Source organism: Gorilla gorilla, chromosome 14, assembly GCF_029281585.2.
Source record: "Gorilla gorilla gorilla isolate KB3781 chromosome 14, NHGRI_mGorGor1-v2.1_pri, whole genome shotgun sequence".
In the NCBI taxonomy this organism is placed as follows: Eukaryota; Metazoa; Chordata; class Mammalia; order Primates; family Hominidae; genus Gorilla; species Gorilla gorilla.
The window spans coordinates 67,752,857-67,764,778 of record NC_073238.2 but is presented as its reverse complement, the minus strand read 5'-3'; the positions used below and the strand labels follow the sequence as shown (position 1 = coordinate 67,764,778).

Genomic DNA, 11,922 nt, shown 5'->3' with positions numbered 1-11,922 from the left:
AATGAAATGTATACCGCCTTTGTGTACATTACTCATAAGTATATAAATGAACTTAGAGAGTTTGTTCTTTCTTATACATTAAAATATCTTAAAGTCAAAATTTCTGCTTCAAATTGTCAAAATGTGGTTTATATTTCCCAAGATTGTATATCTGAATAACAGTTCTATTTATTTCAAATGATCTGCAGACTAAACTCAATGTGCAATGCACTGTGCTTAAGTGTTTTAGAAAAGATTAGAAAAAAACACAGAGCTTGACCTAAAGATCTCCTCAACTGAAAAGATAGGTATGGTAAGTACCATTGAGGGTAGAGAGTCACTAGCCCTGGACGATGGCTCTTGGACTTCAGAAAAGGGAAAGCTAATTTAACAGACTTAGACCAATGATTTAGAAGTCCACTGTTTCAAAGAGAAATGTATATACATTCTCACATACGACTATCCTTTGGAGGTTGGACTTGGGTTCATTATTCAGAAAAATTTGAAAGCTGAATCCACCAGGCAAGTTTAAGTGTGAATTTCCCCAAATTTATTTTCTGAGCATGCAAAATTTGATCTTCAAAATATCAAATGTGTGCAGAAGACACTCTGTGCTGAGATGCACGCATCTGTTGAAGTGCCAACTGGTCTGGCCAAAGAAAGAGCAGCTGCCTGAGTCTTGAGGCAGAGATAGGTTGGAGACATCTCAGCCTCCAAGGCTAGTTGACTTAAAACATGGTCGGTAAGAAGAAAAGCCTCACCCTTATCCTGTACCTTCAGCATCAACATCTGTTTCCTAGTTCTCAGTGAACAGCCTGCTCCCGTTTCTTCACAGAAAATATAAATAATCAGCATTTTTCAAATAGCAGCCTCATGGTACCTGCCAAACAGAGGAAATGTATTTAGCATGTATTTACTAAGACAAGCTTTCTTCCCATCATGGGCCTCAACAGAGTGTTCTACTCTGCTAGGTAGACACCTGGAGATTAATGCTTCAATTTCATTGCCAGGTATGCTACTTTTTGCGGTTATTCTCTTGTATGTCATTGTCTAAAATATATATATATATCATATGTTACATAAGTGAAGGGTGAGTTGTGGAGAGAAAGAGTTTCAACAGTTCCTATAATTAGGTTTTCTATCTATTAGCTTTTATTAGGTTATAAAAATGAGCTCCATAATTAAGATTCTGTGGTCCCCCCTCTTAAGGACTCAGTATAATATTTGTTGAATATGGTTGAAGTCCACCATTTGTATCATGGAAATGCCTCCTTGGAAAAGTATGTAAATAAAGTCATTCTAAACATCTTAACCCTAGGCAAAATTGTAAAGTAGGTTCATGTTTTATCTTCAATGATGTCTTTTTTCTCTAAATCCTTTCTTCATTAGATTCTGATTTTTTGAATTCCCACACCAATGGGAAAACTAGTGCCTCCTGATGCCCCATCCCTCCAGTCACAGGGGGAAAAAAAAAAAAGCTGCTCTGATCAATTCTCACATTCAGCAAGTTTACTAGTCCTAAACAATGGGAACACAATGGATTGCTTCTGTCAAGTTGCCTATAGTCTAGTGAGGGCAACAGATATGTAAACAACACCTCCTCTCTACAATTACAGTCTTACAATAATAATAATCAGTCTTATAATAAAAGGAAGCTCAAGTTGCAACTGGAATACATGGGGCATCCGTCACCCAGACTCTTTAGACAGCGTTCTGGAATTGGTGACAATTATTTTGAATCGTGACAAAAAATCAGATGATATCAAAGCAAAAATGGGTTTATTCCAAGCAGAGGCAACAGCATGTGCACAATCACAGAAATGAAAAAGGAGATGACCATCAGGAGTGTAACCCCTCCCAAGATGGGTTCACCTAAAGCCAGGTAGAGCCAGCTGGAGCCGAAATCCCAGATTCTGGCCTGTGGTTTTGGGCTCCACACACTACAGACAGGCCAGACACATAGTCCTGACCTCAGTCACTCTAACACTCCACAGTTTTTGTCCTAGAAAATCCACAAATTCTTCATGCTCCACCTCACTGATTAAATTAAAATTAAGCCCACTATTAGCAGTCATTTGAATTATTTGTATGATCAGCATATCAAAAATAGGAAAATTGAATAATGATACAACTATAATAAACATTTCTGAGTACCACATAAGGCACTGTTTATAGAATGTACACGTATTAACTATTTTAATCCTCACAACCCTACAAAGTAGGTGTGCTGATTATCCATTTTGTGAGGCGTGAAGAGATGGTGCTGATAAGCGGTGTAACTGGCATGCTGAGCCCAGCACCAACCTCCCACACGTCAGAGCACACATCATTTCTCTGCTTTGAGCTGAGGTTTACGGGATCATATGCTTGGATGCTGCTCACTGCCTGATCCCCAAATCCTAACTCTAGACTTCCTGATGGCAACAGAAGGAGCAAATTATAGACTTTAGAACATTTAGTTTTTATTCCTATTTTCAGGAATTAACCCACGCCAGCCTCACAATGTCCCTAGAGAGATATGTACAATTGTCCCATTTTATAAATGGAAAGCCACTGCAGGTTTCTAAGCAGGAGAGGAACAAAATCAAGTTTGCACTGTGCAAAGATCATTCCAGCTACAGTGTACAGAATGGATTAAAGAGAAGGAAGGGTGAATGTGAGGAGAGGGGTTAAGAGGCTATTGCAGTGACGGGGGTGAGAGATGATGGTGGCTGGGCCCCAGGTGGGGGCACTGAAAAGGAGAGAAATGAGCACATTCAAGAGCCCTTTAGGAAGGGAACCCTCAGTTCACCCTCCACACAGCAGCAAGATTTGGAAGGCAAGTCAGATAAAAACTGTCCTCAATTTAAATCCTTTCAAAGGCTTCCTGGTGCCCTTGGGATGGAATCTGGAATCATTTCCAACAAGACTGTCTCCGGGCCTCTCTCTGCTGTCTACATTGCCAGCCCCTGGCTCTCTGTTTCCATGTTTTTTGCGTGCTAGTTCCTCTGCCTGAAGCCCTCTTCCGACAACTTCCACACTGAGGGCTCCTCCTTGTTTTTTAAGCCTCAGCTTAAATATCCCCTCCTCCCAGCAAACTTCCTGGACCATCCCATCAAAGTAAGTACCACACTATTACCTACCTCAATGTGCCATCCTTTCCTTTCCCAGGCCTTAGAACAATTTTTCATCATTTGTCTGTTTCTCGTTTACTACCTTTTGTTTGTCATGAAGAATGTAAGATCATGAGAGCAGGAGACCTATCTGCCTTGTTCATCTAGCACAGTGCCTGCCCTGCCATGTAGGGAGTTCTCAGTAAATAAACTTACCAAATTCACAAAGCAATACCTATGGACAGCTTGGGAAGCTCCCACTTTTTAGCAGGCAGAGTTGGCTGGGTGATGGTGACCTTCTCCAAGGACCAGGTTTGGTGGAAAATAATCAGATTTTAGGTCCAGAAGCTACGTGTTAAACATCCCCAAGATTTTTCCAAGAAGGTAACAAGAGCAAATGGCCTATAAATTTTCAGACAATATGTACAGCTTGCTAAATTGTCTTTTTACTGTATTGTCTGTTATACCCATATTTTGTTTCAATTTCTTAAAAGTTGCCAGCACAATGAGAGGCCACCATATTTAACTAGATGATCAAAATAGTAGAAGGTCAAATTGAGCTGCATTTTGATTACCGAGGAGATTTTTCTGATTACTAAGGGAGAGACCCTAAGGGATAGGTACAGTTTTAATTAGTTATTAAATTATTTCCTTTTACATTCTGGAGAATTTTCTATTTGAAATCCCACTTCCAGTGATTAATCTTTATCATTCTCCATAGAAGGCAATGTTTAGAAAATTGTATAATCCCTATATTCTAACTCAGGAAAATTGAAGTAGGACAAGATTGCCCTGGCCAAGAAAGAGAGTGATTTTATGGCTGAGTTGGTTTCAAATTCAGAGTATATCCCAGGCTTTCAACACTCTACTAATGAACTGTATACTATTTTCATTTCTGTTTGCTTACATGAGTATTCACCGAGCCACCAGCACCATATAAGATCAGTATCCAAGCTACAAAGTCTTCTCAAATTGCTAACACCAGACATAGTTCAGATTTTAAATACCAGGAAGCAACTGGGAACAGCTGCTTTTGAATCAGACATAAATCTAAGCAATGCTGCAATATAGCAAAAGGGGAAAAAAGACCTTGTCTCATTAAATAGCTAACAGGAGAGTGTGTCTGATAGTAAAATCTTGGCAGAACATAAAATACCTGTTTACTGCCAAAATCTAGTCACACAACATTAAGGTTACCTATTTAAGCACAGAGGACTGACTTCTCATATATAATTCTATCAAGGAGTCTCCCTCATTGCCTTTAGAGTGGGTAGAAACATGACTGCCAAGATAACCAGGACCCATCCTCACAGGAATTTATAGATAAAAATTAATTTCTCAAATGGTGTCCAAAAGCAAATCAGTGACTAATGGAGACTATCGAGCAAAAGCATAACCAACCTCCTGGAGCCTGTAGCAGCCAAAGCTTTTGAATAATTTTCCAGGGCAGCTCCTTAGTAGAGCACATAGACAAAATCCCATCTGGGTGTTATCAACAGGAACTATACAGACATGATCTGTTTATTTTTTTCTTCTTCTTTTTCATGGCCGTCCTCCAATTATTGTATTTGGATGTCTTCAGTTTGTTACAGGGCAACCAACTCATGACCAGAAAAAAAAGGTATGTGTATATATAGCTATGTGTGTGTGTGTGTGTGTGTGTGTGTGTGTGTGTGTATATATAGTGTGTGTGTGTGTGTGTGTATATATATGTGTATATATATGTATATATATGCGTATATATATACACGTGTATATATGTATATATACGCGTATATATAGACACGTGTGTATATGCGTGTATATATACGCGTGTGTATATGCGTGTATATATGCGTGTGTATATGCGTGTATATACGCGTGTGTATATATGTGTGTATATATACGCGTGTGTATATATGTGTGTATATATACGTGTGTGTATATGTGTGTATATATATGCATGTGTATATGTGTGTATATATATGTGTGTGTATATGTGTGTATATATACGCGTGTGTACATGTGTGTATACATGTGTATATATGTGTATATGTATACATGTGTATATATGTGTATATACACGTGTATATATGTGTATATACGCATGTGTATATATGTGTATATGTGCATGTGTATATACACATGTGCATATATGTATATATATGCATGTGTATATATACATGTGTATATACGTGTATATATACATGTGTATATATGTGTATATACGTGTATATATACATGTGTATATACGTGTGTATATACGTGTGTGTATATACGTGTGTATATACGTGTGTATATACGTGTGTGTATATACGTGTGTATATACGTGTGTGTATATACGTGTGTATATACGTGTGTGTATATACGTGTGTATATACGTGTGTGTATATACGTGTGTATATATAGTGAGTATATACGTGTGTATATATAGTGTGTATATACGTGTGTATATATAGTGTGTATATACGTGTGTATATATAGTGTGTATATATACGTGTGTATATACGTGTGTATATATACGTGTGTATATACGTGTGTATATATACGTGGGTATATACGTGTATATATACGTGGGTATATACGTGTATATATACGTGTGTATATACGTGTATATATACGTGTGTATATACGTGTATATATACGTGGGTATATACGTGTATATACGTGGGTATATACGTGTGTATATACGTGGGTATATATGTGTGTATATATATGTGTATATACATGTTAAAAAGCTATATGTATATCTGTTTGTGTGTGTGTATATATATATATATATATATATATATATATATACACCCCTTTTTTTTACTTGTACACAGCCAAAAGATAATTTCAAGAACAATCCTGGGGAAAAATATCCCATGGGATATTTTTAATCAAGTAGCACAACGTTGCTGATATAAATATTGCATAGGGACTGCCATGAAAATAACCCATTAAGTAAAATATTCCAAAATCGAATCTAATAAAGCTGGATAGAAAAATCCATTCTTCTGCTTTGGAATAGAATGTATAATAAAACTAGGGCAATGTTCACATGCCATTAAACTCGACAAGCCTAGGGTAATCCAGAGCATTCACAGAAAAGCACAGTAAGAAATGGGAAAATGAAAGGGTGATAGCATTCTGCCATGGCCATGACTAATAGATCTACCTTCAAATAAAAGAAAAAGAAAATCAATTCAGTTAGAAAGATGTCAGGATGGAGCAATTATTCATGGCTAATTACGTCTTAAAAGATGATGACAATGGGTTAGTTTTCCCTGATATTGATGAAGGAAAACCTTTGGGGAAATCATTTGCAAAGGTTAGCAAGGATATGAATTATTCTCTGGTATGTTGGAAGGTAAAGCAGAGGGAAGAATAAGTAAAATACTACTACAGCCTAGTGAAGGTCATCAAGACAACTGAGCTGATACTATGAATTACCGTTTTCTAAAATCCAAACCTGTCATCAGTGTGTCTCACAGTGAATTATTTCCTAGAAAAGATGATTTGTTATGAAATGTTCAGTAACTCACTAGACAAATGACTTTAAATAATTGTATTCAGTAGTACATTGTGAAAGCAAGATTAGATGTAGTTGTTCTACCTATAAATTAAGAATCCTTTTGAAACAATTACTATAGTACTATTTTAATGTGTGTTCTTGGCTTTGGCCTTAGAAAAGTTGGTGGTGTGTTTATTGACACCTGCTCACAGAATTCACCTGCAAAAAATTTTAAAAAATGGTGGTTTTTGCAGGCAGTCTTTGAATATAGGTTAATTATAGATTATAGCCTAGAGCTCTGATCAAAGACCATGCATATTTGTAAGAAATGAACAGACTGTGGCATATTTGGTCCATTCATTTTCATCATCAAAAGCACCTATAACTAACAAGAGGAGATGTATATCAAAGAAAACCTTTCCCCTTGGTATGGTGAAGCAGGGGCTGCCTACTGTACACCAAGATTTTAAATCAACCACTATTTAAACTCTCTGTCCAAAATACATATGCAGTTGGCTCTCTGTAGTCATGGGATCCACATCTGTGGCCTCAACCAACTACGTATTAAAAATATTCAGGAAAAACACAGACGGTTGTGTCTGTACTAAACATGTATGAATTTTTTCTTGTAATTATTCCCTAAACAATGAAAAAAACAACTATTTACATAGCTTTTACATTGTATTAGGTCTTACAGATAATCTAGAGATGATTTAAAGTTCATGGGAGGATGTGAGCAAGTTATATGCAAATACTACATCATTTTATATAAGAGACTTGAAGCATCTGTTGATTTTGGTATCCTCAGGGGATCCTGGAACCAATCCTCCATGGATACTGAAGGGCGACTGTATATGTATATAAATGGATTTGCATATACTAATGTGTATCTATGAGCTCATATTTAAGGTCATGTGTTACCCCCAGACAAAAAGACATGCCACTGAGAACCATTAATAATGGCTGATGTACAGACACACTTTGAGCAGAAAACATGTGTGTATTTGCTCTTGTCTAAAGCACAGTGAACAAAATAAAGATCATTAGCTAGTACTCTTTAGTCATCCGGTTTTTGATACTAAACTCGAGTCAGTTACTGAGACAACAGGGTTAATTCCTGCTTGCACAGAAATTTATTTTTCCTGACTTGTTGAAACCACAGTTGCAAATCCTAGTTTGAAAAACAGTTAAATGATTTCATCTTTCATCAGGCGTTTTACTAGTCTCCCCTCTGTTGTTGTTTTTTTTAATTTATTATTATTATACTTTAAGTTTTAGGGTACATGTGCACAATGTGCAGGTTAGTTACGTATGTATACATGTGCCGTGCTGGTGCACTGCACCCACTAACTCGTTATCTAGCATTAGGTATATCTCCCAATGCTATCCCTCCCACCTCCCCCCACCCCACAACAGTCCCCAGAGTGTGATGTTCCCCTTCCTGTGTCCATGTGTTCTCATTGTTCAATTCCCACCTATGAGTGAGAATATGCGGTGTTTGGTTTTTTGTTCTTGCGATAGTTTACTGAGAAGGATGATTTCCAATTTCATCCATGTCCCTACAAAGGACATGAACTCATCATTTTTATGGCTGCATAGTATTCCATGGTGTATATGTGCCACATTTTCTTAATCCAGTCTATCATTGTTGGACATTTGGGTTGGTTCCAAGTCTTTGCTATTGTGAATAATGCCACAATAAACATACGTGTGCATGTGTCTTTATAGCAGCGTGCCCTAACATCACAATTAAAAGAACTAGAAAAGCAAGAGCAAACACCCTCTGTTGTTATTTCCCACTACTCCAGGTTGACCGAGCAGTTCCCAGACCTTCCCAGCTAACCCCAGCACTCTGCAGCTTTCGCCTGAAGCAGTTTTAATTGTGTCAGTCCCTCTACCTGCAGTGCTGTCTCTCCCTGCTCTCCCTTATATATCTCTTATAGACCAATACATACCTCTACTCTTTGTTACTGTAGCTTATTTATACCTCACTTTTCTAGCACAACCCAGGAAGCCTTCTCTGACTGCAGCAGCACACAGTAAGCCCACCATTCTCTGGCAGTCCATACTGTCAGACTTCACATTCTCTTACTACCTCATGTGATTGTTTGTCTTTAATAATTATGTCAGTTATAAACCACTTGAAAGCAGGCCAGTGCATAACACATCTCTGTGTCCTTAAAAATAATGGCATCATATCTCATTTATAGTAGGTGATCACAATACATTTTGATTCATGAATGGATCGATTTTAAATGGCCTTCAATGTTTCTCCAGATTTTATGTGGGCAAATTAGCCTACAAGCAGATGGCATGCATATAAGCAATTGGATGAATTTCTGTTAACCATAACATACACGCCAAAATTCTACATCTTGATGTTACTGGATAATAGAATTACTCTTAATTAAGTCAATAATGTGAAAAACAAAATGTAGAAAACAGTCGTTATTACCTTACCTAAAATTTGCCCTTGTTGAGATCATTATTTTATGTTCAGAAATTCAGTGATCAAGAAAACGGTAACTCCAAGTTAATTTTCCTTTCATTGTTCTTACTTAAGAATGTTCATTCATTGCTTTTCAGAAAAGCTATTAAGAAAGAGGAAAAGTTGAAGACAGAAGCTGAATAAAGAAATCTTTCAATGGAAGATACCTGCAATGAAACAACTCTTCCCTTCTTTTTAAAAACACTTCTAGAAATGGGAAAAAAATGAAGAAACAGATCGAGGAGGTGTCAGACTCTAACACTCTCAAACCTGAATATGGAGTACAGTATAATGAAACAACAAAGTCCCCTTGCTAAGTCTTATCAAACATTTCTGAAAACATCCATTAGCCTCTTTTTCCTTTCAATATGTGACTGTTCTGCCAGAGTGTTGCTTTTTAGCTGGACATTTTAATTCAACAATGAGAAAGAAAATCCTCCTTTTACCATCTTAACAGAATCAAGACATTAATGGGATCAAATTGTCATGGTCCAGAGGGATTCCAATAGCTGATTTTCTATCCTCAGCTGTGTAAGGGAATTCACCATGTCTATTTGTTCATGCATATTATAAACATTTTCAACGTCTTTTGTGAAAATTTCATTATAACCAGCTAAGGGCATTGGTTTTTCAAACCTCTGGAAGTGTTAAGAAGAGTTTGGGTAGACTGTCTTCTGAATGAAGGAATGATTACTCTGATTGTTCTTCCTAAGGAATATTTTAAGATTATGAATGCATTGTATCATGTGCATTTAACTCAACTCTACTTTTTTACGAGCATCTAGTGGGCTCTTAAAAACACAATAAAATTTGAGATAAAGTTCCACAAAAACTCAGATAAGAGAAAATTACCTATTTCTGAATCCTCTTTGGAGAATGTTTTAGAGAGTTTGAAAAAGGACATTGATGGATTCCTGCAGAATAAAGTTTAAGAAGTAATAATATCTGAGCTGAGTGGAAAAAAAAACAAAAAGATGCTGAAGTGTTTCTAGTGTATTCTGCTGATGCTTTAAGTTCTACACTGTAGTAATTGGAATGGGATTTCATTACGAGAAGTTTTTACCCAATCACACCAACTGCATCCTTGTAAGAGCGATGGAGACTAAGCGTACCTGTGATGACCATTACCATCAAGTCTCCAGGGAAACAACTCACAAAGTTATCAAAGCTATAAAAGTATAGAGGAACATGCTGCCAACAAGCCCAGCACTCCAAAATGCTTGAAGCTTTGAAGCTTTAAAATGAAATAAACAAATAAGTTACAGAATTCCACCTAAACAATCATGAAGAAAAAGAGATACTTTATTTTGAAGATTTTAATACTACAAACATTTCCCTTGAGAAATATTACTCATATTTCTTTTTTCTTCAAAGAATATACAGATTTAGTAAGATTGTCAAGTACAGTGCAGTTGAAAGTTTAGGTAAAGTTAAAGTTAGCCATCAATGCAGATAATTCTATTAAAAGTTCTTTAAATATAATAATTATCTGTGCTTCTTTCATGTTTCTATTTTTGCTTCCAGAGGGGTGTGTCTAAATAATACTTGGGCAAGACATTTAATAGAAATCTGTTATATATGATGGCAAAATTCTCAACTCTAAGCTCTACACCTGGGATGCACATTTTCCTTCTTGTCCAGGGCTGTCTTTGAAATTCACGGGCTCTTAATGCAATGTGATAAGTGGTTTAAGGGCAAAATGTGGTGTTAGCTGGTGGATCTTTTTTCTAGTCTTTTTAGTGGTCCTCATTCCAGCTCAATCTGAGAGGCAGTCTCCTGTTTTAAAGTTCCTGCTTAGTGAGGAAAGATGGAGTGCCCTAAATCTTTACTACCATAGGCAAGAGGATGTGCACACCAGTACAGCAGCCTCAAGCCTGCCTTCTTCAGAGCTGGACTTTACCAGCTTCTGCCATGTTGCCCTCAGGGCTTAATGGCATTGGTCAAGCCTAAACCACTCTGGTTCTATCTGGAATTGACCAACAGCAGACCAAGAACATCTGGTTTGTACCTCCTAACTTGACTTACTATGTGAGGTAAGAAAACCGAACTTAACTATTGCTAGCAGAGTCCAAAGACAAAGGAGAGAACAAAGGTGAGAGGGGTAATTTTAAAAACTTCAAATAGCAGGTGGTTCTGAGTATTTATTTTATAGTAAATACAGCAGACTCCTGTTGTCTGCCTAGCCCTCATCTTCAGCAGAGCTGAAGCTCTGCTCTTGAGGGTCAAGGAAGGCAGGGGCCCTCTTCTCTCCCAGAAAAGAGAGAGAACCCTCCTAGGGAAGAGGGAGGAGGACAAGGACAGATTTGTACATCCCTGGAACTCTCTGAGCCTAGAGTTCATTCCTTCTCCATTTTTAGAGTATTAGTCCTCTTTAAATATACATATTCTATCCTCGATTCTTTTTTCCCACTCCAATAACTCTCCTCAAAAAAAGTCTGGACACTTAGCTCCAATGATCAGGGAGGATTCAATTTTTTTGAAGGCAGAAATTTATGCAATTTTGAAGAAGAAAGCAAAGTTGCAAATACGAAATTAGGTATGAAAGTGAAGGTTTACTAAGAATAAGAAAAGAAAACACAACACATTAGTGGGTAGGTCATTGCTGGTCCTAAGTGCTACCCACCAGGCCCCTTCTACCGTCAGAAGATTTAGACCGGGGCTGCCACTGCTACCAAAACAACGACGCCTACCCTCACTCCCACTCTGTCGATTTCCATTTTTCACATAATTGTGCTTTAGAAAATTTCCCCTTTTGCAAATAAGGTGCCTAGTTAGTTGAGAGATTTCACTAATGCTTATGGGTCTTTTGTGCAATATTTCATTAAGCTGTTGTATATCCTGTTTGATAACTACAAAAGGAAATGAACACAGTTATTACAATTTAAAAA

The 11,922-nt window shown here is 37.2% G+C and overlaps 2 long non-coding RNA genes across 2 annotated transcripts in view; one reads left to right on the top strand and one right to left on the bottom strand.

Moving 5' to 3' along the window:
• Nucleotides 1–684: 684 nt before the first annotated feature.
• LOC129526110 (uncharacterized) overlaps nt 685–11,922 on the bottom strand; it is a 29,550-nt gene continuing 18,312 nt past the window's right edge. Inside the window, exon 3 of the long non-coding RNA XR_008670718.2 lies at nt 685–859. This is a non-coding gene — a long non-coding RNA (uncharacterized lncRNA). The remainder of the gene's footprint in view (nt 860–11,922) is intronic.
• LOC129526111 (uncharacterized) lies at nt 2,622–10,480 on the top strand. Its single transcript, XR_008670719.2, has 3 exons — nt 2,622–3,078; nt 4,654–4,692; nt 9,133–10,480. It is a non-coding gene; the product is annotated as an uncharacterized lncRNA (long non-coding RNA).